Source organism: Theobroma cacao, chromosome 3 (assembly GCF_053813885.1).
Source record: "Theobroma cacao isolate CCN51 chromosome 3, ASM5381388v1, whole genome shotgun sequence".
NCBI lineage: Eukaryota > Viridiplantae > Streptophyta > Magnoliopsida > Malvales > Malvaceae > Theobroma > Theobroma cacao.
The window spans coordinates 14641459-14664813 of NC_142641.1; the positions used below are offsets into that span (position 1 = coordinate 14641459).

The 23355-nt window shown below is 32.2% G+C and overlaps 1 non-coding gene across 1 annotated transcript; it reads right to left on the reverse strand.

Moving 5' to 3' along the window:
- Nucleotides 1-13553: 13553 nt before the first annotated feature.
- On the reverse strand, nucleotides 13554-13660 carry LOC148763614 (small nucleolar RNA R71). Its single transcript, XR_016025657.1, has one exon. It is a non-coding gene; the product is annotated as a small nucleolar RNA R71 (small nucleolar RNA).
- Nucleotides 13661-23355: the final 9695 nt, after the last annotated feature.

The following is a 23355-nucleotide window of genomic DNA, read 5'->3' on the forward strand; positions in this document are numbered from 1 at the left end:
TCTGCACTTAAACGCCTACTCTTTGCATTTGTATTTTGCACTAAATCTTGTACTAATCATATCAACCAGTGATCATAGGTACTTTCTTTTACTACTCTTCTTGTATTCTTAGAGTGAAAAAGTCATTTTAAAGGGTTGTTCAAGCTTGGGATAGCTTGATTGTTGAAGGTTGTGGTTGAGCCTTAGAAAACCACTTTGGGTTTTAGTTGAGCTCGTGAAAAACTAGTGTAAAAGGTTTTGGCTGAGCCTGGTAAAAGCCATTGTAAAGCTTGGTGAAAGCTTGTGAATTTGACCGGTGTTTAGTGAATTTGTGGAAAAATCCGTGGTTGGTAAATCATGGTAGTGGATGTAGGTCTTGGACCGAACCACTCTAAATTGCTGTGCATCTTATACTTTGTTTTTTATTTTCTTAAGTTCTAGAAATTAGTTTCCAGTATTGTTAAGAGCCAAATTGTGTTATTCACCCCCCTCAAGCACATATTATCGGGACCAACAAATCTTGGTCTATGGAATTGATTATAAACTAATTGATTGAAATTTATATTAATCAATTAAGTCATTAATCAATTCCATTGCCAACATGTTGGGAACTTAATAGGTCACACACAATGATTGCATTTGAATTAAATTGGAGAGTGACGATTTAAGTTAGACTTAAATCACATGAGAGGTAATTAACTTCTATAAACTTAATTAAAAGAGTTTAATTAAGTTTTTGGCATAATTATAAATAGTTATAACTATAAGGCCTTGGTTGCAAAATATAAAGAAAATTAATTTTGTTTTTACTTTTCAAGGACTTAATTAAAAGAGTTTAATTAAGTAATAGACCCAATATTATAATGTGTTATAATGTGGAGGGCTTAATTGCAAAATTGAAGTTATTTTAACCTAACTATATAAGTCACCTTTTAACTATTTTCCATATGAGAGTTTTTCACAATTGAAGAAAACGTAGTTTTTGTCAGAAAAAGAAAAAAGTTTTCTTTCTTTGCCACCACTCCCTTTGTGTGAAAGAGAAAATTGCTTATGAAGCAATTTTCGAGAAAGGTTCAGCTAAGATTGTGAAAAAGAAGAAAAGGACAATTGTTATCCTCTTTGCTAGCACAATGTATAGTTAAAAACTCCTTCATTTGTTGAAGGTTCAAGTGCAATTGTGTGTACTACCATTAGAGGCCAAACACTTAATTGGCTGGGGTTTTTGCTCCTTGTGGTGTTCACGGGATTGCTTCGAAAAGTGCTATCGTGATTACGAAATTACATGGCAAGGTAACTTTCTAAACAACAATTTGTTTTGTCCTTTTATGTGTTAAATATCACCAAGGTGATCCATGGGTGGAGGCATGTTTTGTTGTTTAGTTATAAAGTTTTTAATTTTCTTTCCGCTAAGTATTTTGAGCATACCATCCATAGCCAAACCCATCACTATAGTGGACTATGCTTCTCTATAGTTAACTATGGTTGTGTAATCTTGACTTTTTTTGGACTTTGACTTGTAAGGTTCAACTATGCCTCCTTTATAGTCAACTATGATTGTATAATCTTGACTTTTCCTACTTTTTGACTTGTAAGAGTCAACTATGCTTCCTCTATAGTCGACTATGGTTGTGTAATCTTCAAGTTTTGCATTCTTTTAGCCTTCAAATCGACTTGAGCTTCTCTAGGATTGACTTTTTGCTTATTTTTTAAGGTATTCTTAGCTTTTCGGTGCTTCTCTCTTGCTATTTCCTTCTTGCCTCATACCTATATTTAAAAAACATTTCAAGGCATGTTTGCTCTTGCATTTTTAGTTGAATATGCATTGCTTGAAAGCTTATAAGGTATTTTCTAGTGATGCATGACTTTCTAACAAATATGTAACTTACGAGACTGAAATGTATTTAAGACAATTTCAAATGCTTGACATTAAGTTCAAGAAAACATGTGATTTTTATCGAATCAAAACATGATGTAACTTAAGGCTAACACAACTAAAATATGAAAGAATGAAACAATAAAATAGAGTATAAGCTGAATGAGTAACGGGTAGAAAAATAAAAACTTCTCAATAAGATTTTTAGAAAGGTTCGACCTTCTAATGCCTATGTCCTCTCCCTTGATTGTATAAGGAGTTTGAATTCATTATTAGTTTACCTTTTCAACAAGGTCAAGTGTAACCTTTACAGCATACCTTTTGCAGGATCAGGCATAACCTTTATTAAGACATTGCCTTTTTCAAGTTGAAGCACAACTTTTATACAAGATGAAGCCTTTAAAGGATCAGGCAAAATCCCTCTACCTTTTACTTAGAGGTATAACAAATACACTAGTGGATTCTAGTGAATCACCAACTAAAAACCTCTAGGAAGATTGATAAAGAAGTTTAGGATAAAAAAGGTGAGAGCTTTCACAAGGATATGGATGATCAAAGAAGGTTTAAGCTCAAGAATGATCAACTTAAGAATAAAAATGTGATCTTTAGGTTCTTTGCTTGCTCAAAGATTAGAGCTTTTGTACTCATAACTTTTTCTCTTGTTTTTTTGCTATTTTCTTCTTCAAAGATGATTCAAATTCTTTCAAATTCTTCTTCTCTTCTTTCTTTAACATCCTCAAGAAGGATATTTATAACTTTTGAGATTTTTTTCCTGTTAGATTAAGATTTGAATAACTTCTTGTATGTTTTAACTAGCTTGCAAAATTCTATCGCATCTGTAGAATCGATTCTTAGCTATTGAATTGTTGATTTTGTAGCTTTCTGTCTTTGGAGAATCAATTATTTTATTTTGAGGTATTGGTTCTTCTAACACTAGGTTTAAAGGTGACACATTTTCAATCTTGGAGAATTAATTATTTTGCCTCTAGGTATTGGTTCTTCACTGTGGTCCGGCATCAAAATTTAAATTTAAGCTTGATTTTGCCATTCCACCTATGTCCATTTGTACCATGTCTTTCTTAGTCACCAAGTTTCTAAGATGTACTTTTTGTGTTTCAAGAACCGACATCTTCTCCACGTGGAATCGGTTTTTTCTTCTTTGCTTTTCTCCTTTTGTATTTTATCTCTCAAAAATCGATTCTTTGTTTCTGAGGAGTCGGTTCTTCATAAATCCTAAAGCTTTTGTCTTTCAAGAATTTCTTTTTTTCTCAAAATTAATTCTTTCCTGTTGATCTTTGCTTGAGAACTGACTTTTTCTTCTCCAGAATCGATTCTTCCTGTAATCAAAGAAATAGATTTTCTTTCTTTTCATTTAAGAATCAAGTAATTTCTTTTGAGAACTTGATTCTTAGGTTGACACTTGGAATTTTGAAAACAAGAGAACTTTGAGAAAATTAAGAGATATTTCTTTAAGTTTAAAGGCATATGATCATTCATATTCAAAACATGTTCAAACAATTAAAGCATTTTAATATATCTTTCTTTTAAGTTTAGCTTTAACACTCCTTTGAGGATTTTCTTCATATTCAAAATATATTTTATTCATTTTCAAAGCTCATTAAGTTCAATCAATTTTTTCATGTCCAAAATAATAATAAAGCTAAGAATATCGATACCAGTAACATAGGGTGCCTCTTGCACCCATTTTGGTTGAAAAGTATAGTTACCATTAACTTATACATTTTGTCCAAAGAGTTTCTGTCTTCTAAGAATTGATACCCAAGGCATGGGTATCAATACTCTTAAAACAAAATATCTTTAGGACTCTACTTTACTTGGCAAGTGTCGATACCTTTTTCAAAGGTATCGATACCTCCATAAATCTAGAATTTTTTGCATTTTTCAGTATATACAAGGTTTTCCAAACCTCTTCCAACTTAAACTTTGACATTTAACACAAAATCATGTTTCAATTGGCCATAATTAGTGCAATTCAACACCAACAACACTTTCAATATCACTACCGGGTACTCCCTTCGAGCCCATGACAACCGCCGTAATGTCTCGATAGACATTCATTACCCGAAATGTTAAACGAAATCTCGTAAGGCTCTTGCATCAATTTTATATCTCCCCTGTGATCAACAGTTACTAAATATCATGATTTAAGGGAATATAAACTATTTTTAAATAAAAAACAAACAAAAGTAATTTTTACCACACAGGGGTATTTTGGTCATTTTTACTCAAAAAATTTGAAACATGGTGAAAATACAACATATGATCAAAAAATATACATTTCTTATCTAAAAATAATTTTAGTAATCTAAATCATCCATTTAAAAATGAAATTTTGGCTAATCAAACTAAATAAAAATATTAAATAAAATATTTCATTTTCTTATAAAACAATATTTATAGAATCCTGCATAAACAATTTTTGTAGCGTAAAAGCAAAATAAATTCATATATATAATAGCACACTAAACCAGGTATACAAAAATATTCTACAATGACATGTGGGCCCAATATAATCGAAAATATAAAAGACTGTAGACCTTCGATTTCTAAGGATGCAAATCCAAAAGCAATCCTCGACAAAATCGGTTATCTATAGACTGTCTTAAGCCTGAAATGGATAAAAAGAAGGGGTGAGTATTTACAAACCCAGTGAGTAAGCAAAATTCATCTATAACATCTAAAGTCGAGTAAATGGAGACAATTAAATCATCCCATCATAATGTAGTTCATAACATTCAAAACTCATTTCAATTCCTATAAAACAATTACATTTCATCAAAATAATCAACAAGGCTTATGATTCTCTTAAAAACTTGGCTTGTGCCAAAACTCATACTCGGTGACACCTTGGCCCGGGCATCCAACCGAGTCCGCCAAGGATGTTAAAATGACATATACCCGTAAAATATGTTTTTACTTTTAAAATATAGCCATTCCTTGGTGTTGGCTGAGTTTCATCCTCACGTGGTGGTTTGGCGTGAAGTGAACTCTAAACTTACCTTAGGAGATACCCTCCGCGCCTCTCATTCTAAGGTAAAATATAACGGGGTTTACCGTGCCCCTCTAATAGGCTGGTCCATGGAAACCCGCTCACTGCAGTAAGCTAATCTAATAACCCACCAAATCAATAAACATTTCGATAGCATGACATGGCTAATATGATATTATCCAACCTGTCAAGGTAAAACACAAACAGTTCATATAATCCACAAACTACGAATCTAGACATTCATGCCATCACATTGTCATAAGCCATCAATCAAATCATGTATATATATATATATATATAATACAAATGTATAGCCTCCACTTACTCTATTTTGAAAATCAACATTTAGTTTCAGAATAATTTATAAATCTCATTCATTTAACCATCACTTAACTTGTAAAATATAAAAATCTATAGTTTAAGTTCATTATTCTTTAAAATCATAAAAAAATGAATATAAACTACTGTAGATAGTTAAGATGAACATTTGATTACTCACTATAATGGGAATTTAGAATGGTAGGAGTACTTCTATTCTCGATCCTCGAGTACAATATCTTTACCCTTATCAGAGGGCTCACCACCTATACATAATACACGATACGTAATTCAATACATTGGTGTCAAATTGTTATAAAACTATTTTAGACTCTATATGAATGCATGAAGTTGAATGAGAAATGTTTGGATAGTCACTTAAAGACGGTGTTCTACGTAGGTTCAATTGTGATCGGAAGGAATTTTTATTCGACCTAATTCGAACTATACACCATTGATTTAACCAAAACATCCAATTCAACTCCATATATATTCATTACACTTCCAATAATCTAGTACACCAAAGCATTACAATGAACTTGATTTTTGACTAACTTCACCATTTTTCGAAATTCATTCCGATTCCGAACTAACATACTAATCAATGTCTACACAGTCTCATAAATCCATATATATATCCTTAGGAATCAAATCCAAGTCCATTTACTATGATTTTCTCAGTTTCCATCAAGCCATTTTCTAAAGGAACTATACTTTTCAATAACCAGTTTCGATATCCAACATCATAATTCATCAATTCCTAGCTAAATAACATGATTTACAATCAAATCCATCATCAACATGCCCTATAGAAAATTTGGCCAAATGAGGGTGGTTGAAGAACATGTGATTTTCTTGCTTATTTTTCCTTCCAAACATCACAAAATGACTAAAAACACTAGGATATTATGAAATCTAGCAAAATTCATCACCAAAACTTCTCTATCTAGATTTGGCCAACAAAGGTTCCCTTTTGAAAACTTGAATTTCAGCCATGGAGAATGAAAAAGAATGCATGGGAAAGGTAGATCACAAGTTAAAATTAAAAAATCTTACCTTTGCTTGCTTGATTTCTTGAAATCCAACAATTTCTCTTGAATTTTTCCTTCCTAGGGTTTGTTCTTCTCTTTTTCTCTTTGTTCCCTTGCTTGGCCGGCCATAAGAGTGTGAATGTGAGGGTTTTAAGTGAGTTTATATAGGCAATTAAAATAATATTTAAGCTTGACACTTGTCACCTTTTAATTGGTCCATGTTTAAAAACTTAATAATTAAGCATTTCATTCCCACCACATATAATCTCTCACTTTAAAAAAATAATGGGTGAAATTCATGGGTTTGACAAGTGTCATGGTGGTGTAAAATTCCAAAATTTTCCAATTTCATCGTCATGGACACTTAAAATGATCATTTTGCCGCTATGTTCAGAAAAATGTTGAAATTGAAATTTTTCACTTCTCAAATTTAAATAATGCTCTAGTTAATCAAATTTAGTCAAAATATCATCCGACATTCCAATTTTACCCTTGGGTGGCAAAATGACCCTTTTGCCCTTACGTTATGAGAATTCTCGAATTAACTCCAAATCAATCCTCGAATTTTGAATCATCATATTAAGACATTCTAAGATTCAATAACTCTCAAATACATCGTAAAATCTTTATTTGGCCTAGTTTGAGGCTTTAATCAACTTAATTGTACCACTAGGTACAATACTGACTTTTAACGATTTTTCGATACATTCACTTATGCAAACATTCTATCAAGCACATGAATGACATGACAAGTATATAATAGAGTAGGGCTTGACATTCAACATTTCAATATGCAATACCACATCAAAACATATTCATTATTCAACTTGCACTTAGTAAAGCTTTGGTTTTTGCGGAGCATGCTTAAGAAGTACAGTAATTAGTGTTAGGGTTCCTAAGATATACTCGACTATAGTATGCAGTGGAATTTAAAATTTTCTAGAACCTTAAATAATAAATCTCTTTAATTACAAACAATCTAAGCTTAGTAACAAGGAATTTTCGATGTACCTTAAAAGCTTGAAGTTGAAATTGCTAAGCAATCTCCTTCTTGCCTTTCCAATCCTTCTTACTCCACCAACAAGTGGTTGTGTCAAACCTTAAGCAACACAATTGTCCGGCCACCAATTATGATCCACACAATAACTATTAGGAATATTTTCTCTAAAATAGGAAAGATCAAAAACCAAATCTATGCTAGTAGACTCTCTACTTAAAGCTCTTGTGTTTTTTTTTCCAAGCATTTAAGATTTTAATCTCTGCACATGAGAAACTAGAAATCTCTAGCAAGTTCTCTCTTAAAACTTATACACAAGGGGTAGCTAATGATCCTTTAAATAGAGAGGTAGAAGACTAACAGCCTAATTACCTAGGTTTACTCCTAATCCCATTAGGATTGCCTAATAAATTGAGCTATATCGAGCTAATAGTCTTCTTAAACTTTTTAATTGCCATTAGTCCATTCATACTTAATTTAGTTAAGCAAAACAAGGTCCAATTATCCCTTAAGGAAATCAACACACATGTTGGATAATACCATGCAACTTGCAAGAAGGTCCAATTTGGGTAGTATTGCAAGTATGATCCAATTGGGCATTCATAATGAAATTTGACAAACCCAATGATCTTCCTCATCATGTCGACAAGCTTTCCAAGCCTCTTAAACAAGTCGATATCTTCCTAAGTCCTCTTAAAGAGATCGCACATCATATGTGCATATCTCAAAGATAGCTTAAATATTACTTCTATTCAAGCTTTATGGCTTTTTTTGTGTGAGATTAAGCCATGCTATTCCATCACCATGTAATGCTCTAAAACTTAATTTATTAACTATGTTCAAATAAACTTTTTTATTATAACCTCTTGCAATAGCCTAAAAAACTCATAATTTGAACTCTTCAATTTATCACTCTGTGAAGTCTTTCAATTTCATCAATCAAAGTAATTCATGATAATCAGCTTATGTGTCTAACCCAGTAGGCTTTTCATCATGTTGGCAATAAGTATAATTTGCAATTCTAAACCTCATTTAAGATTGGATGGATCAAATCCTAATTGATTTCATCATCAATTCTCTAATTAACAGATAATAGTTATAGACCAAGATTAGCTTCTAGCAAAGCATCATGGCCACCCAAATGATAAAAAAGTCATATGGGTTGACTTAACCTTTTGTGTCTAGTCTTACTTGTGTAATTTGATCTTATCACCATGTATCTTGGAATGGGAAAAATGCATGGTATAGTTGTTGTCGATTTTATCACATAAGTGTACATATCGTAATAAGTAATATAATAGTAAGTAGAGTGATGAATCCCACAAAGAATTGTCTCAACTTTTGCTAAATACTAAAATTAACACAACCTAATTGTAACACTCCCAATTTTTGATGCAACCTAAGAATGATTTATGAAATATGTGGAGTTTTGAGGACTTTGATGATATGTTATGCGTGCCCAATGTTTAGGAGTGTACACATTGACACTTAGTCAAAACTTTGAGGAAATATGTTATAGTCCCATAATTTGAGGTTTTGATATAAGTTTGATGTTATGTTTATGAATTTATGTGCATGAGATTAATTTAAATGAATGATTTAAGGTGCAATATCAACCAAGAATAATATTTGAGTGTTAAACTTGGATTTTTAGAGTTTTTGGGAAGCTTAAAACTACCTACAGGGGGTGAAAGTATCAATACATACCCCAATGTATCAATACATTCATGGTACGATGAACAAAAAAGGCCCTAGGAAGAATATTCTATTGATACATTTAAGAATGTATCGATAAATTTGGCTAAAGATGAATATGTATCGATACATTGTCCAAATGCATCAATGCATTTGAAGTAGAAAGCACCTAGAACCATTCTGCCCGAAATGTATTGATACATTGCCCCAATGTATTGATTCATTTGAAATTAGGGTAGATGTACTAAGACATTGCCAAAATGTATCGATACATCAGAGAGGGAAGGCAAAAATAAAAAAAGGGCGTTCGGCCATTTCGCTCAACCCTTTCTTTCAACTCTTTCCCTCCCTTTCTCTTTCTAAAAACCCGAAGCCTTAAGGCCTTAAATGAATTTTTGAAGTGATTTAAGGCTATTTGGAGCTTGGAAAGCCATTATGGAGGTAAGATCAAACGTTTTTACTGATTATTTTCTAATTTAATTGGTTATATGCTAAGAAATTTGGTTTTCTCTAGATTTGGTGATTTTCCTCTTTGACTTGGACTGGAGAATTTGGAGCTAAGACTCGTGCAATCTGACTTCCAAGGTACGGGTTTAGCTCATTAATGAAGGATTTGAGCTTAAATAGTTGGATTGCCAAGATTTGGTTAATTGTGCAAATGCTATCATTTTTTAAAAGCCAAGAACAATTAATCTTTTGATGTTTTGATATGTTTGAAGGGGGAAATGGAGTTAAATTCACTCATTGGCAAGCTAGAAGATGATTAGAGGTTAAGGATCGGAGCTTGGTTGAGAATGCCTCCTATTGTCACTAGAATGGGTTTAGTTTAATATGCATGTAATGCATGATGCATGAAAGATGCGCTGCACTGTATTAGAATGAAATATGTATGCCTAGATGAATGAACCTAGGCTAAGGAACAACATATGTGAATATGTAAATACGTGAATTGTGTTTGATAATGTGTTGTGATGTGAGCCACATAGGTGGCTAATGTTGTGTGTGTGCTTAGACTAGGAAGTCTAGAGGCTATAATGAACCCCTAAGAGTAGATTACCCTAGGTGAATGATATGTGAGATGATTTGCTTGAATGATGCCTCGAAGACTTAGAGGTACTTAGAGCCTAACTGAGCTTAAGACGATTAAAGCTCAATAAATGTGAATTGAGGTTTGATAAGGAAATTATGAATGATAAAGGCATAATGGCTTTATTTGTGCATTTGTGTTTTCGTTTGAGGAATGAATCCCAGATGTTGATTTGATTGGTGGTTGAGTGGATTTCTGTCCTCTTGTGACTATATGTGTGCCTACAGGGATGGTGGCACAAATCCTGCTTGCAATGCTTTGATGCCAGCCGTTGAGATTACTCCGGGTGATGCTGACATCGGGAGATTTCTTTGGTTGATGATCTGTTCTCTACTAGCTACTCTAGTGTTGTTGGTGATTTGTTTTTCGCCCGTTGCTTTGGCATGTGCGTGATCTGTTTCTCCACTAGCGACTTTACCCTGAGCGTGATTTGATTTTTCACCGATTGGTCATCGAGCGTGATCTGACTATGTGTAGGGGATGACCACTCATTGATTTGATTTGTATATGATGTGAGATAACCATGGAGAGGCTTAGATAAATGTCATATGATTCTTATGTGATACTCTAGTGATTAGAGTGTGCCGTGGAGGACGATTTGAATAACTTTGATCAATTTCGAGGGTAAGCCTAATGATACGTGTGATGATCTTTGGAGATATTGAGGATGATAATATGCCTTCATATTAGAGATCTAGGGATAATGATATGCCTTGTATTTGGAGATGTTTGTTTGAACATCTAGTTGCATGAAAAGTGCATATATTTTATATATGTATTATATATATATATATATATGTTTTTATTTATCTGCACCACTAACTAAGTATTATAGTACTCACCCATTTGTATACCATATTCAGATAAATAGGCCATAGAGCTATGTGGCACAAGTCGTCTAGTGACAGACCTATTTTGGAATCCAGTAGGTTCTCATTTTGGTTACTCCGCTGAGTCAGTTAAAGCCTTTCGCTATGGATAATGTGTATAGGCACTGAGTGCCATGTTATACTATGTGTAAGGTTGTTATGTACGAACCTGACTTGATTGGCCAATGTATGGTCTTTTGACCATTTGTATAAACTATGTGCTAGGGATAATGTATTCATGTTTGAATTTATTATGAATATTTGATTATTAAATCCTTTGGCTTATGTTATATGATTTTGGACACTGAAGCTTGCTTGGGCCTAATTGGCTTGCCTGCTGTGCTTGTGCACTGGTACGAACCCCCTGGATTTGGGTTGTGACACTAATATTATTCAAACAACCAAATTAAAGTGATTAAGTGAAAGCAAAACCAAAACTAAATAATAACTAAATTGAATCTAAAACCTAATAGGCAAAACTTTACTAGAAAAATTCAATTAATAAAAACCTTAGAATTACAATATCCTTCAACTTTTCATCTGAATACTCTCTCTCTTTAAACATACTTCAGTGGATGATAATTCTATTTTATAAAATTATTTTATTCTAATTTTGTTATTAAATATTAACTAAGTCCTTAGTTTGTAATTATAATTTAGTTATTTTTAATTATTTTTATAATTAGTTTATTTTTAAGTGAGTTATTTTAATTTTATGTTTATTTCTTTTAATTTGGTTATTATTTATTAGTTTTTATATTTTTGTAAGAATTAAAGGAATTGGGCTTAATTTTGGAAAGTAAGGTGTTGAAAGACCGCAAAGTTTGCTTGCATATACTTCAGTATTTTGCCCATAACTTGCGCTACAGGATTCCAAATAATGTGATTCTTGAACCATTGGAAAGCTAAAAGATAGAGCTAAAACTTCAATGCAGACTACTTTGCCTGATTTGGCATTTAAGATAGAGAAAATCATGTTGTAAATGACTTGGTGTATTGCTATGGGAATAGAAATTTTGAAAGATGATATTTGATTTTTGGGCCTCTCATTACACTTTTAAGCCCAATTAGAATCAGTAGGTTAACTTAGGGGATTTTAGGTTAAGGTTGTTAGTATAAATAGGATATTTTTTACGAGACATTAGAAGAGAATTTTTGGCGATTCAAGAGGCTGAAAGTTAAGGTAGAAACTCGGGAAACAAGCTGCAATCAATCATTTTGTTTTCTGACTTAGTTTTTATTTTTCTTGTTACTCTCAATGGTTGGATTTTATATAATGTTATTTGTCTTTGTAATTGTGAGTAGTTAATTTTCTTTTTCTATGATTACAATTGAACTCACATGTAATCTAAATTTTTAATATCTTTCTTGTTTATCTTTAATGGGATTTGAATTGTTTATTCCAATTTGTTTTTAGTGCTTTTTAATTGATTGGTCACCAATTACATTTATTTAGTAACCTAAACAAGCTTGGGAAAGGAAGTTTAGTGTAAACTAAAATTGGAATAACATATGATCATATTAATTGATTTATGTATAGGATAAGGATATACCGATAAGCCATATGTAGCCAGATTAGAGCTTGAACTTAATAAGTCTAGTTTAATTTCAATTCACTTAGGGATATAGTGTTTTGATTAAAATAGATACTTTTATAAGATGAGTTGAGAGACCTTCGTAAATAATTGAGTACTTTAAGTTAGCAATTCAACCTATTGAAATAAGTTGAGAAAGAGACGTAAGATTTAAATGAAGTGTGAGGGATATTGTAATCCTAGGCTTGTTTGATTTGCTTTTTACCAAATTATCTTGTTGCTTTAATTTTTAATTAAATTTGTTTTAGTTGAGTAATTTTTAGTTTGATTAGAATTCATATTTTAATTATTTGAATAAAACTAAATTGTTCTAATTTTAGCGCTTAGTAAAATTTTATATCAATTCTCTAGTGTCGATAGTCTGCTTGCTTATATACTATCTATTCGATATGTATACTTGTGTAGTAGAATTTTAACTAACAAGTTTTGGGAGCTGTTGCTGGGGAATTATATCCGAAATTTTTACTGGTATTAATACCAAGCAATTTAGTCTTACTTCAAATTTTATTTTTCTTGTTTTAATAATAGTTTTTTTTTTTGCTTGCAGATATCTTTGGTCATTATATGCAAAAGAAGAAACAACTTGAATCTTGTTCTTTTTGATCTTGAGATAGAAAGAACTTTTAGAAGACGTCGAAAGGAGAATTTTCATGTTGCAACTTTAAACCAGACAATGGTTGAGGATAACAACAACAATGGCAACAATGCTATTAATCTAGTTCTTGAAGAAAATAGAGCATTGCAGGATTATGCTATTCCTCTTTTGCAAGGTTTACACCAAAGCATTAGAAGACCTTCCATCACTGTAAATAATTTTGAAATTAAACTAGCTTACATTCAGATGATTCAATCTTTAGTCCAGTTTGGTGGGTTACCTATTGATCATCCTAATTCTCATTTGATAAATTTCCTGAAAATTTGAAATACCTTCAAATACAATGGAGAAACTGATGATGCTATTAGATTGAGACTGTTTTCATTTTCCTTGAGGGATAAAGTAAAGAGTTGGCTTAATTCATTGCCCAATGGGTCTATTACTACATGGGAAGACTTGGCTCAAATGTTTCTAGTAAAATTCTTTCTACTTGCCAAGACTGCAAAGATAAGGAACGATATCACCTCATTCACACAATTTGAAGGTGAATCCTTATATGAAGCTTGGGAAAGATTTAAAGAACTACTAAGAAGATGTCCATATCATGAGATTCCTAATTGGTTGTAAGTTCAAATGTTCTATAAGGGGATGGTTAGTTCAATAAAACCCACAATTGATGCTACTGCTGGTGGGGCATTAATGGGTAAGAATGCTACAGATGCTTATAATCAGTTAGAAGAGATGGCCTCAAATAATTATCAATGGCCTTCAAAAAGGTCTAGTCCTAGAAAGCTGTTGGAGCCTATGAAATTAATGCACTTAGCACCTTAACTACTCAAACAAGTGGTTGCACTATTCAAGAAGTTTGACACACTAGGAGTTCATGTGGCTCAAAATTCATTTGTAGTTTGTAAGATGTGTGGAGATGGCCATTCAAGTGATCAATGTCCATACAATTTTGAATCAGTATAATTTGTGGGGAACTTCAACAGGTAGCAAAATAATCCATATTCTAATACATATAATCTTGGTTGGAGAAACCACCTAAAATTTTCATGGAATAACAACCCAATACCTTCAAATTTAAAACCTATCATGCCTCCTGGTTTTCAACAACAAGCTAGACCACCAATTCTTAAAAAAAAGTCCCAAGTGGAAGAACTTCTCTTGCTATACATATTAAAGAATGATGCTATAATTCAAAGCAACAGAGCCTCTTTGAGAAATCTTGAGACCTAAATAGGATAGCTTTCAAATTCCATCGACAGTAAACCCCAAGGTGCCTTACCAAGTGACACACAAATCAATCTCAAAGGTAAGGAATACTATAATGCAATTACCCTTAGGAGTGGAAAGAAGTTGAAGGGGTGAGTGAAAAATTAATTGAATCTTCAAAGGAGCATGTAGATGATGATGAGGTAATTGTTGAGAAAGAAGTTGAAGTGGAATAGAAAGATAATGGGCAAGCTAAAAATCAAGTGAAGTCTCAAGCAAATTATCTTCCACCACCATTCCCACAAAGGTTGTAAAAGCAAAATTTGGATAAGCAGTTTGAGAAATTTCTCAATGTCTTTAAGAAGCTCCGCATAAATATCTCTTTTACTGAAGCTTTGGAAAACATACCAAGCTATGTTAAATTCTTGAAAGACATCCTAACCAAGAAGAGGAAATTGGAAGATTTTGAAATACTGGCACTTACTGAGGAGTGTAGCACAATAATTAAAAACAAGCTTCCCCCAAAACTTAAGGATCTAGGGAGTTTTTTTATCTCTTGTACTATTAGTACCTTTAAATTTACTAAAGCTTTGTGTATTTTGGGTGCAAGTGTTTCAATCATGCCTTTGTCAATTGTTGAGAAACTTGGACTTAATAAGATACAACTTACTACAATTTCTTTACAATTAACAGATAAAACAATCAAGTACCTTGTTGGGATTATTGAGGATGTATGGTTAAAGTTGGGCATCACTACATTCTGGTGGACTTCATTGTGCTTAAGATGGAAAAGGATGTGGAATTTCCTTTAATCTTGGGATAACCATTCTTGGCTATTGCAGGTGCAATCATTGATGTGAGGGAAGGCAAGATAACTTTTAAAGTTGGAGAGGAGGTGGTTGAGTTTAATATTTTCAATGCAAATAAACATCCTAGCTCTACAAATTGTTGCTATAGAGTGGATTTAGTTGATGAAGGCAAGGGTGAACTTATTACTCCACTTATAAGTGAGCAAGCACCAATCTTTGAGTTTAAGCCACCGCCTTCACCCGTTAGACCCAAGTAGTGGCCAAATGAGCATCCTCATCCACCATCTAATTGTCCTTTCGAGATTAGACAACAAGTAATGATGCTTTCTCAATCATTCTTCAAGCATTTTCCATGGAAAGGCAAAGAAAGATGGCAGGGTCTTTTCAAAGTAGTAAAGGCTTATCCTTGTGAAATAATTGACATTGATAGTGAGGATACGGGCACATTCATGGTTAATGGGCTGAGCCTCGACCATATTTTGAGGATGAAGATTTGCAAAACCGGGTGCTATAGTCAAGCTAGTAACTATAATCAAACGCTTTTTAGAAGGTAACCTAAGTTTTTCTGTCATGACCCGGTACTCCCTTTGAGCCCGTGACATCCGCTGCGATGTCTCGATAGACATTCATTACCCTGAATGTCAACCGAAACCTCACAAGGCTCTCGCATCAGTTTTACATCTCCCTTATGAGCAACAGTTATTAAATACCATGTTTTAAAGAAATATAGACTAATTTCAAATCAAAAACTATCAAAAAGTAATTTTTACTATACAGAGGTATTTTGGTCATTTTATCCAAAATTTTCAAACCCTTGGAAAAATATGATATACGAGTAATAAGCATCCATTTCATGTCTAAAAATAAGTTTCGTTGTGTAATTCATCAATTTTAAGTGAAATTATAGCTATTCAAATTAAATAAAATATTCCATTTTCTTATAAAACAATATTTATAGAACTCTGCATAAATAATTTTTGTAACGTAAAAGCAAAATAAATTCATACATACAGTGGCACACGTAGCCAGGTATACAAAATATTCTACAATGACATGTGAGCCCCCAAAATAAACATATATGTATAAGACTATAGACCTGCGATTTCTAATGGTGCAAACCCAAAAGCAAACCCTCGACATAATCAGTGGTCTACAGACTGCCTTGAGCCTGAAATAGGTGAAAAGAAGGGGTGAGTTTTTGTAAACCCAGTGAGTAAACAAACATCATCTAAAATATCTAAAGTCGAGTAAATAGAGACAACTTAAAATAGTTCATCGTACTATGATTCATAACGTTTCAAACTCATTTCAACTAAATAAATAATTTCATTTCACTTAAATAATCAACATGGCTTATGAATTTCTTAAAAATTTGACTCGTGCCAAAACTCATTCTCAAGGATACCTTGGCCGGGGCATCCAACCGAGTCCGCCAAGGCTGTAAAAGAATAGTTCATATACGCATAAAACACATTTTTACGTTTAAAAGCATAGCCGTTCCTTGGTGTTGGCTGAGTTCACCCTCACGTGATGGTTTAGCGTGTAGTGAACTCTAAAGCTTGACCTTAGGAGATACCCTCTGCACCTCTTGTATCGAGGTAAAATATAATCGGGTTTACCGTACCCCTCTTTAATAGGTTGGTCCATGGAAACCCACCACTACAGTGACTAATCAATATCCCACCAAATCAATAAAAGTTTTGATAGCATGACATGGTAATTATATTACTATCCAGCTTACTACGGCAAAACAAACAGTTCATACAATTTCAACACAATTTCCAATTCAGCCATTCATGCCAATATCACCATAAGTCATTCAATTCAAACCATAAATTCACAACACAATCAAACAGTCTCCAATTACTCAATTTCTAAAATCATCATTCAATTTCAAAATGATTTATAAAACTCATTTCATTTAATCACATTTTACTTATAAAACATAAGGATTTACCATTTAAACTTATTTTTCTATAAAATCACAAAAACGAATAAAAACTACTTTAGATAATTAAGACGATAATAAGGTTACTCACAATATCGAGAGTCGAAGTACTCCTAGTCCTGGTCTTCGGGTACAATCTCCTTACCCTTATCGTAAGTTTCACCACCTAAACATAATGCACAACAAGCAATTTACTATATTTGTACTAAACCGTTATAAAACTAATTTAGCCTCTATATGAATGCTGAAATGGGATGCGAAATGTTTGGATTATTATCTATATATGGTGTTCTATGTAGCTTTAATTATGTATCGAAATAAAATGGTATTGGCCTAATTCGATCTATACACCGATTAATTGGCCAATACATCCAATTCAACTCCAATTAACTTGATTCCACTTCCAACACTCCAAGTCATCAATTACAAGTTAAACAATATGTAATATCACAAAAATCCATCATCAATATCTTCCTTGTAAAATTCGGCCATTGAAGGTTTAGTGTAGAACATGTAATTTTCATGCTTGATTTTTACACCTTACATCATAAAACAACTAAAAACACCTAAATATCATGAAATTCATCAAAGTCCATTATCCAATTTCTCTCTTGAAAATTTCAGCCAAGGAGTGTGGGTGAAGGGCATGAAATTTCTTGCTTGTTTTTCATGCTAAATATCACCAAACAACTAAAAACACTAAGATACCTTGAAATCTAACCAAATAAATCATCAAATCTTCTCTCCCTAAATTTGGTCAACCATGAATCCTTCATGAGATCTTGAATTTTAACCATGATAATTGAAAAAGAATGCATAGGAAAGGTAGATCACAAGCTAGAATTAAGAAATTTTACCTTTATTTGCTTAATTCCTTGAAATCCAATGAATTTTCTCTTGATTTTCTTCTCTAGGGTTTGTTCTATACTTTTTCCCTTTTGTTCTTGCCTTGGCCAGCCAAGAGAAATGAGATGGGAGACTTTTAGTTGTGTTTATAAAGGAAAATATAATAATATTAAAGCTTGACACTTGTCACCATGTGATTGGTACATACATAAAACTAAATAATTAAGTATTTCTTCTCCACCACATAAAATCCCTCAATTATCCAAAGTATAAAATGAATTTCATGGGTTTGACAAGTGTCAAGGTGGTGTAAAATTTCAAAAATTCTAATTACGTCCTTATGAACACATGAAATGACCTTTTTGCCCTTATGTTCGAAAAATTATCGGAATTAAAATTTTTCACTTCTCAAGCTCAAATTATGTTCCAAATAGTCAAACTTGATCAAAATTTCATCCACCATCCCAAATTTGCCCTCGAGTGAAAAAATGACCATTTTACCCCTACATTATGAAAATTTCAATTTAATCCAAATCAATCCCCGAATTTCGAATCACCATATTAAGTCATTATAAGATTTAATAACTCTCAATTGCATCTTTAATTCTTTATTTGAACTAATTTGAGGCTTAAATCAACTTAGTTGTACCACTAAGTACACTACCATCTTTTGATGATTTTTTCGAGGTATTCAAGTATGCAAGCATGTTGTCAAATACATGAATGACATGGCAAGTATATTATAGAGTAGGGCCTGACATTTTCAAACTTTTACTTTTTATTTTTATTTTATTTATTTATATTTCTACGTTAATCTTTTTTTTTTTTGCAATAAAAAAATTTATCTTCCACAAGCATTAAGGATAATGAAGATAAGGAAGAAGATTTGAGCATCTTCAGATTCATCAAATCACCAGAGGAGTATTCTTTACCTTTCTTTTATTTTTTTTTCTTTAAACATTGGAGACAATGTTTAGTTTTAAGTTTGAGGGGGTGTTTTTGTTTGTTTATCTTTATTATTTTACATGTTTAGCTACTTTTTATTTTTAGTTTTTTTTCCTAAAAAATTGAGATAGTTTGCACCTTATCCATGGTTTTTCAAATCCTAGGATGATAATTTGATTATCATGTGATTTTTAGCTTTTGGGAAACATATGGTTATGATATAATTTTATGTGATATTCTTGTGTTAGCTTTATTTTAGAATGCAACTTCTAATAATTTGAGCACTATATATATATATATTTATGTGATTTAGAGAAAGTTTATGTTGATAAAAAGTATAGTGAAGTTAAGAATTCTAGAATTTATTTGATTCTCTCTCAAGGCAAATGTAATAACTCGTACTTTGATATGGTGACTAATAAAGCTTATCGAATGCCAATTGAGGTTAATTATAATGTTTAAAAATGATGAAAGATGAAAGGAATAGTTTGGGATAAAATATTTTGCACGTGAGGAAATAATAATAAAATAATAATATTTTTATCGAGAAAGAATTTGTGAGATAAAAAGTAATTCGGAAGTGAATTGAGGCATAATAAGGTATTTTGGATACCAATGAGATGAGGAAATTTTTGAAATAAAATAATATTTTATTAATAAAATAATATTAAAATATTAATATTTTATTTAGTGTCCAAATTTTTTATGAAGGAGGGGTATTTGGTCAATCTAAGTGGGGGAGAAGAAGAACAAGAAAATTTCAGAGAAAAATGATATTAATGGGGCCCGTGTGTCTTTACTAAATAAAAATAGCGCGGGTAAATAAATATTTTAAATATTTTGGGGACACCGTGTTGGAGTATAAACTTTATACTTCATTTATACATGTGTAAAAGGAGGTAATAGAAGGAAATTGGAGTTAAATGAGTGATGGGAGGATACAATTAAAAAGGGTAAAAACCTTAGAGGGTAAAATGGTAATTTTACCATTTGCTTGGTCAAAGCTTCCCAAGGAATCTTTGACTCCTTTCTTTTTAAGCCATGACCATCCTTATCCTCTCCCACTAGATTTTCTTCTTCTTGCTCCTCCATCCCACGCCATTTTCTCATTCCACCACCATGAAAAGTTAATTTTTTTACATTTTCTTTCCTTGTTTTCTTTTCATTTCCTTTCTCTTCTTGCTTCTTCCTTGTCCCAACTCCTTGTGCACCAAAGTTACAACTTCTAACCCCAATTTCCAGCATTTCCAAACCCAAGGAGAGAGAGAAAAATCTCTCTTTCTTTCCTTATTTTCTATTTCCACTTCACTTTCAACAATACTTGGATTTTTGGCTTCAAATCTTCATTTTCAAGGTTGAAAGGTATATATTTCCAACTTTTGGAATTTTTGAATTCATGGTTATATTTTCAGATTTATTTCCTAATTTCTTCAAATCATTTTTCTTGGAAAGATTAGGTTTTTTGTTGATCTTCATGCCTCCAAGCTCATTCAGGTAACGAAATTTTAAATTGGAGGAGTTGGCCAAATGAGTTTGTGAATTAGACTAGAAATTTAGGTTAAGTGTTAGGTTAGAGGGTAGATTGCCTAATGTAAATTTATTAGAATTATTAAATTTAATTGATGAATTAATTGAGGCTGTTATGATTTATTAATAAATATAGGTTTTAATGGTATTTCAGGACTACCTGGATTAGAACCTTGTTGGTGCTAGTTTTGTCAGGTGAGTGAACTTGCATTGAAAATATTTTGGAAAATGTATTGGTATTTGGACAAAGCGTGTGAATGGTTTTTATTTGATTTTTCCTTAACGATTATGCATGAAAACAAGCCTTTATTAAAATGTTTTACATTGTGAGTGTGCCATATGATGAATCCTTGTGCCTTATATGATGCTAATATAAATATATATGTTACGTATTGATAGTTAATATTGTGTAATAAATATAAGCGTGTGTGTGCGCGATGTGGGGGATGCACATGCTGGTGATGACGTGGTGCGGAAGTATGGATAGTGATGTTGATGTGTGCAAGTAGGGAGTGCAAATGATGATGTTGATGTGCGCAATGTGGGGGTGCACACGATGACTTCAGCTATGTGCGGTGCGGAGTGCACATGAGCTGGGGGAGGTGGTGGTTGTATACATGCTTGTATATATATATATATATATATATATATATGCTATAGATATGTTTTTATATGCTATAGAAAAGGGTATGAAATAATGTGTGATTGCATTGAATATTGAGAAAACTTGATTATTGTCAATATGGTCAATGTAATGTACAATGTGGCATGAGTGGATCTTCCTTGTGGCAATGAAAACCCAATAAATTTTATCAGGCCAAAATTTTGCTGCAGCGAGAATGCGTTTTCGCTGCAGCGAGAATCAATCTATTATGCTTGACTTGCTTGAATTCTACTAAAGTTTTCACTCTTCAACTTTTTTGTTTGTGGTTCATGGATCCTTCATCATTGAGTGATTAAACAGCCAAGGGTTTGAATGAGGGGTTTTTTTTTTTTACCAAGAATTAAAATAAATTGCATTGTTTTTGAACTTAAGTGCATCATGATTTCTAAACTTCCTTTATTGTTGCTTGTTCCCTTCCTATGTTCACTCACTGAGTTTATACTCACGTTTTTAAACTTCATGTTTTAGGTTTTTCTGAGTTAAAGGTGATTGGATCCTAGGACGAGTTGCTCCTCCCTATCCATTGCTCGGTAGGTTTAATATGACACTAAATGTTAGCAACCGTGCCCAGAGTCACTCCGTGGCAGTCAATGTCTAATTATGTGTATATGAATACTTGTTGTGAAATGCTAAGATTCATTTGTCAAGCAATATATATGTATAGTATGGATGATGATGCCATTCTGAATGCATAATTGGGTTGTATGAATTGTTTTCAAAGAACTATATTTGAACATTACAAATTTTGGAGTTTAAAAAAATATGGATTAATGTATAAGATTATATAAATAAGCTTGCTTGGGTTTAGTGGGTTGAGCCCATTGGGCCCTTGCGTTGGTCATGACCTGAGAATTGGGCAGTGTCAGCAAAATCTTATATAACACTTAGGATAGGAAGAGATTTAGACCATCTTTGGATCGTTTGAGCCTTATTGACTTACCTTGTTATATATTTATCTTTAGTCACCTATTTTGAGCCTAATTTACTTTTTCTTTGTATGTACACAACTATATTAGCACTAGCTTTTTTTATTTAATTTAAACATTTTGAACCTTTCACTCTTAAATATTTTGATATTTCTATGAAGCGTATTGAGCTTAAAGATAAATTGAGAAGGAGAAAGGCGAAGAAAAAAAAAAGTGATGGGTGCTTGAAATTTACCCCATGTTCATAATTGTCAAAAATAAGTTTGGCGGTGTAAAAGAAAAAAAAAAGAAGGAAAAAAATAAAGTATGTTGTACGAAGGAAATTTTACTTTAAGTTTGGGGTGCTATAACTTTTATTAAGCTCTGTATAGGTCCTAGATTGATTAAGTGTTTAGGGTGAATTTGAGCCTAAAAATATCCTTTATCATACCTTGACCCTAGCCTTACATTATAAGCTTAATAAAGTCCTATTAATCCTTGAATAAGTATTATTCTACACTAGTGGAGAGAGAGAGATAAAAAACAAACTTATGGGATTCTAATAATAATCTTTGCTTGGACTTGGCATAAACTAATATAAATTGCATGAATATTCTTTTTAAGAGATTATTCACGCACACAGAAAAAGTCTAGTCAAAAATAAGTTTTCACTTGAATTGATGCATGACTTTAAGGATTAGCTATATGTTTCCTTAAGTTGGAATTGGAGAAAATTCTTGAGCCACAAATTGGAAAATAATGATTTGGTACTTCTATCTCTTGTAAAAATTTATTTTATGTTTTGTTTTCTTTGTTTTATTTCTTTGGTTTGAGGACTACCAAAATTTTAAGTTTGGGGGTGTGATAATTCTATTTATAAAATATTTTATTCTAATTTTATTATTAAATATTAGCTAAGTCTTTAATTTTTAATTATAATATGTTATTTTTAGTTGTTTTTATAATTAGTTTATTTTTAAGTGAGTTATTTTAATTTTATGTTTATTTCCTTTAATTTTCTAACTATTTATTAGTTTTTATGTTTTTGTAGGAATTAAGGGAATTGGACTTAATTTTTGAAAGTAAGGTGTTGAAAGGCCCGAAAATTTGCTTGCATATACTTTAGTGTTTTGAGCATAACTCGGGCTACAGGATTCTAAATGATACGATTCTTAGATCATTGGAAAGGTGAGAGAAAAGCTAAAGCTTTTATGGAGACCATTTTGCCCAGTTTTGCCTTGAAGATAGAGAAAATTATGTCGGAAGATAACAAGGCTTACTGTTACGGGAATAGAAATTTTGAAAGATGATATTTGATTTTTGGGCCTCTCATTACACTTTTAAGTCTAATTAGAATCAGTATGTTAACTTAGAGGATTTTAAGTTAAGGTTGTTACTATAAATATGATATTTTTATGAGAAATTAGGAGAGAATTTTTGGAGATTC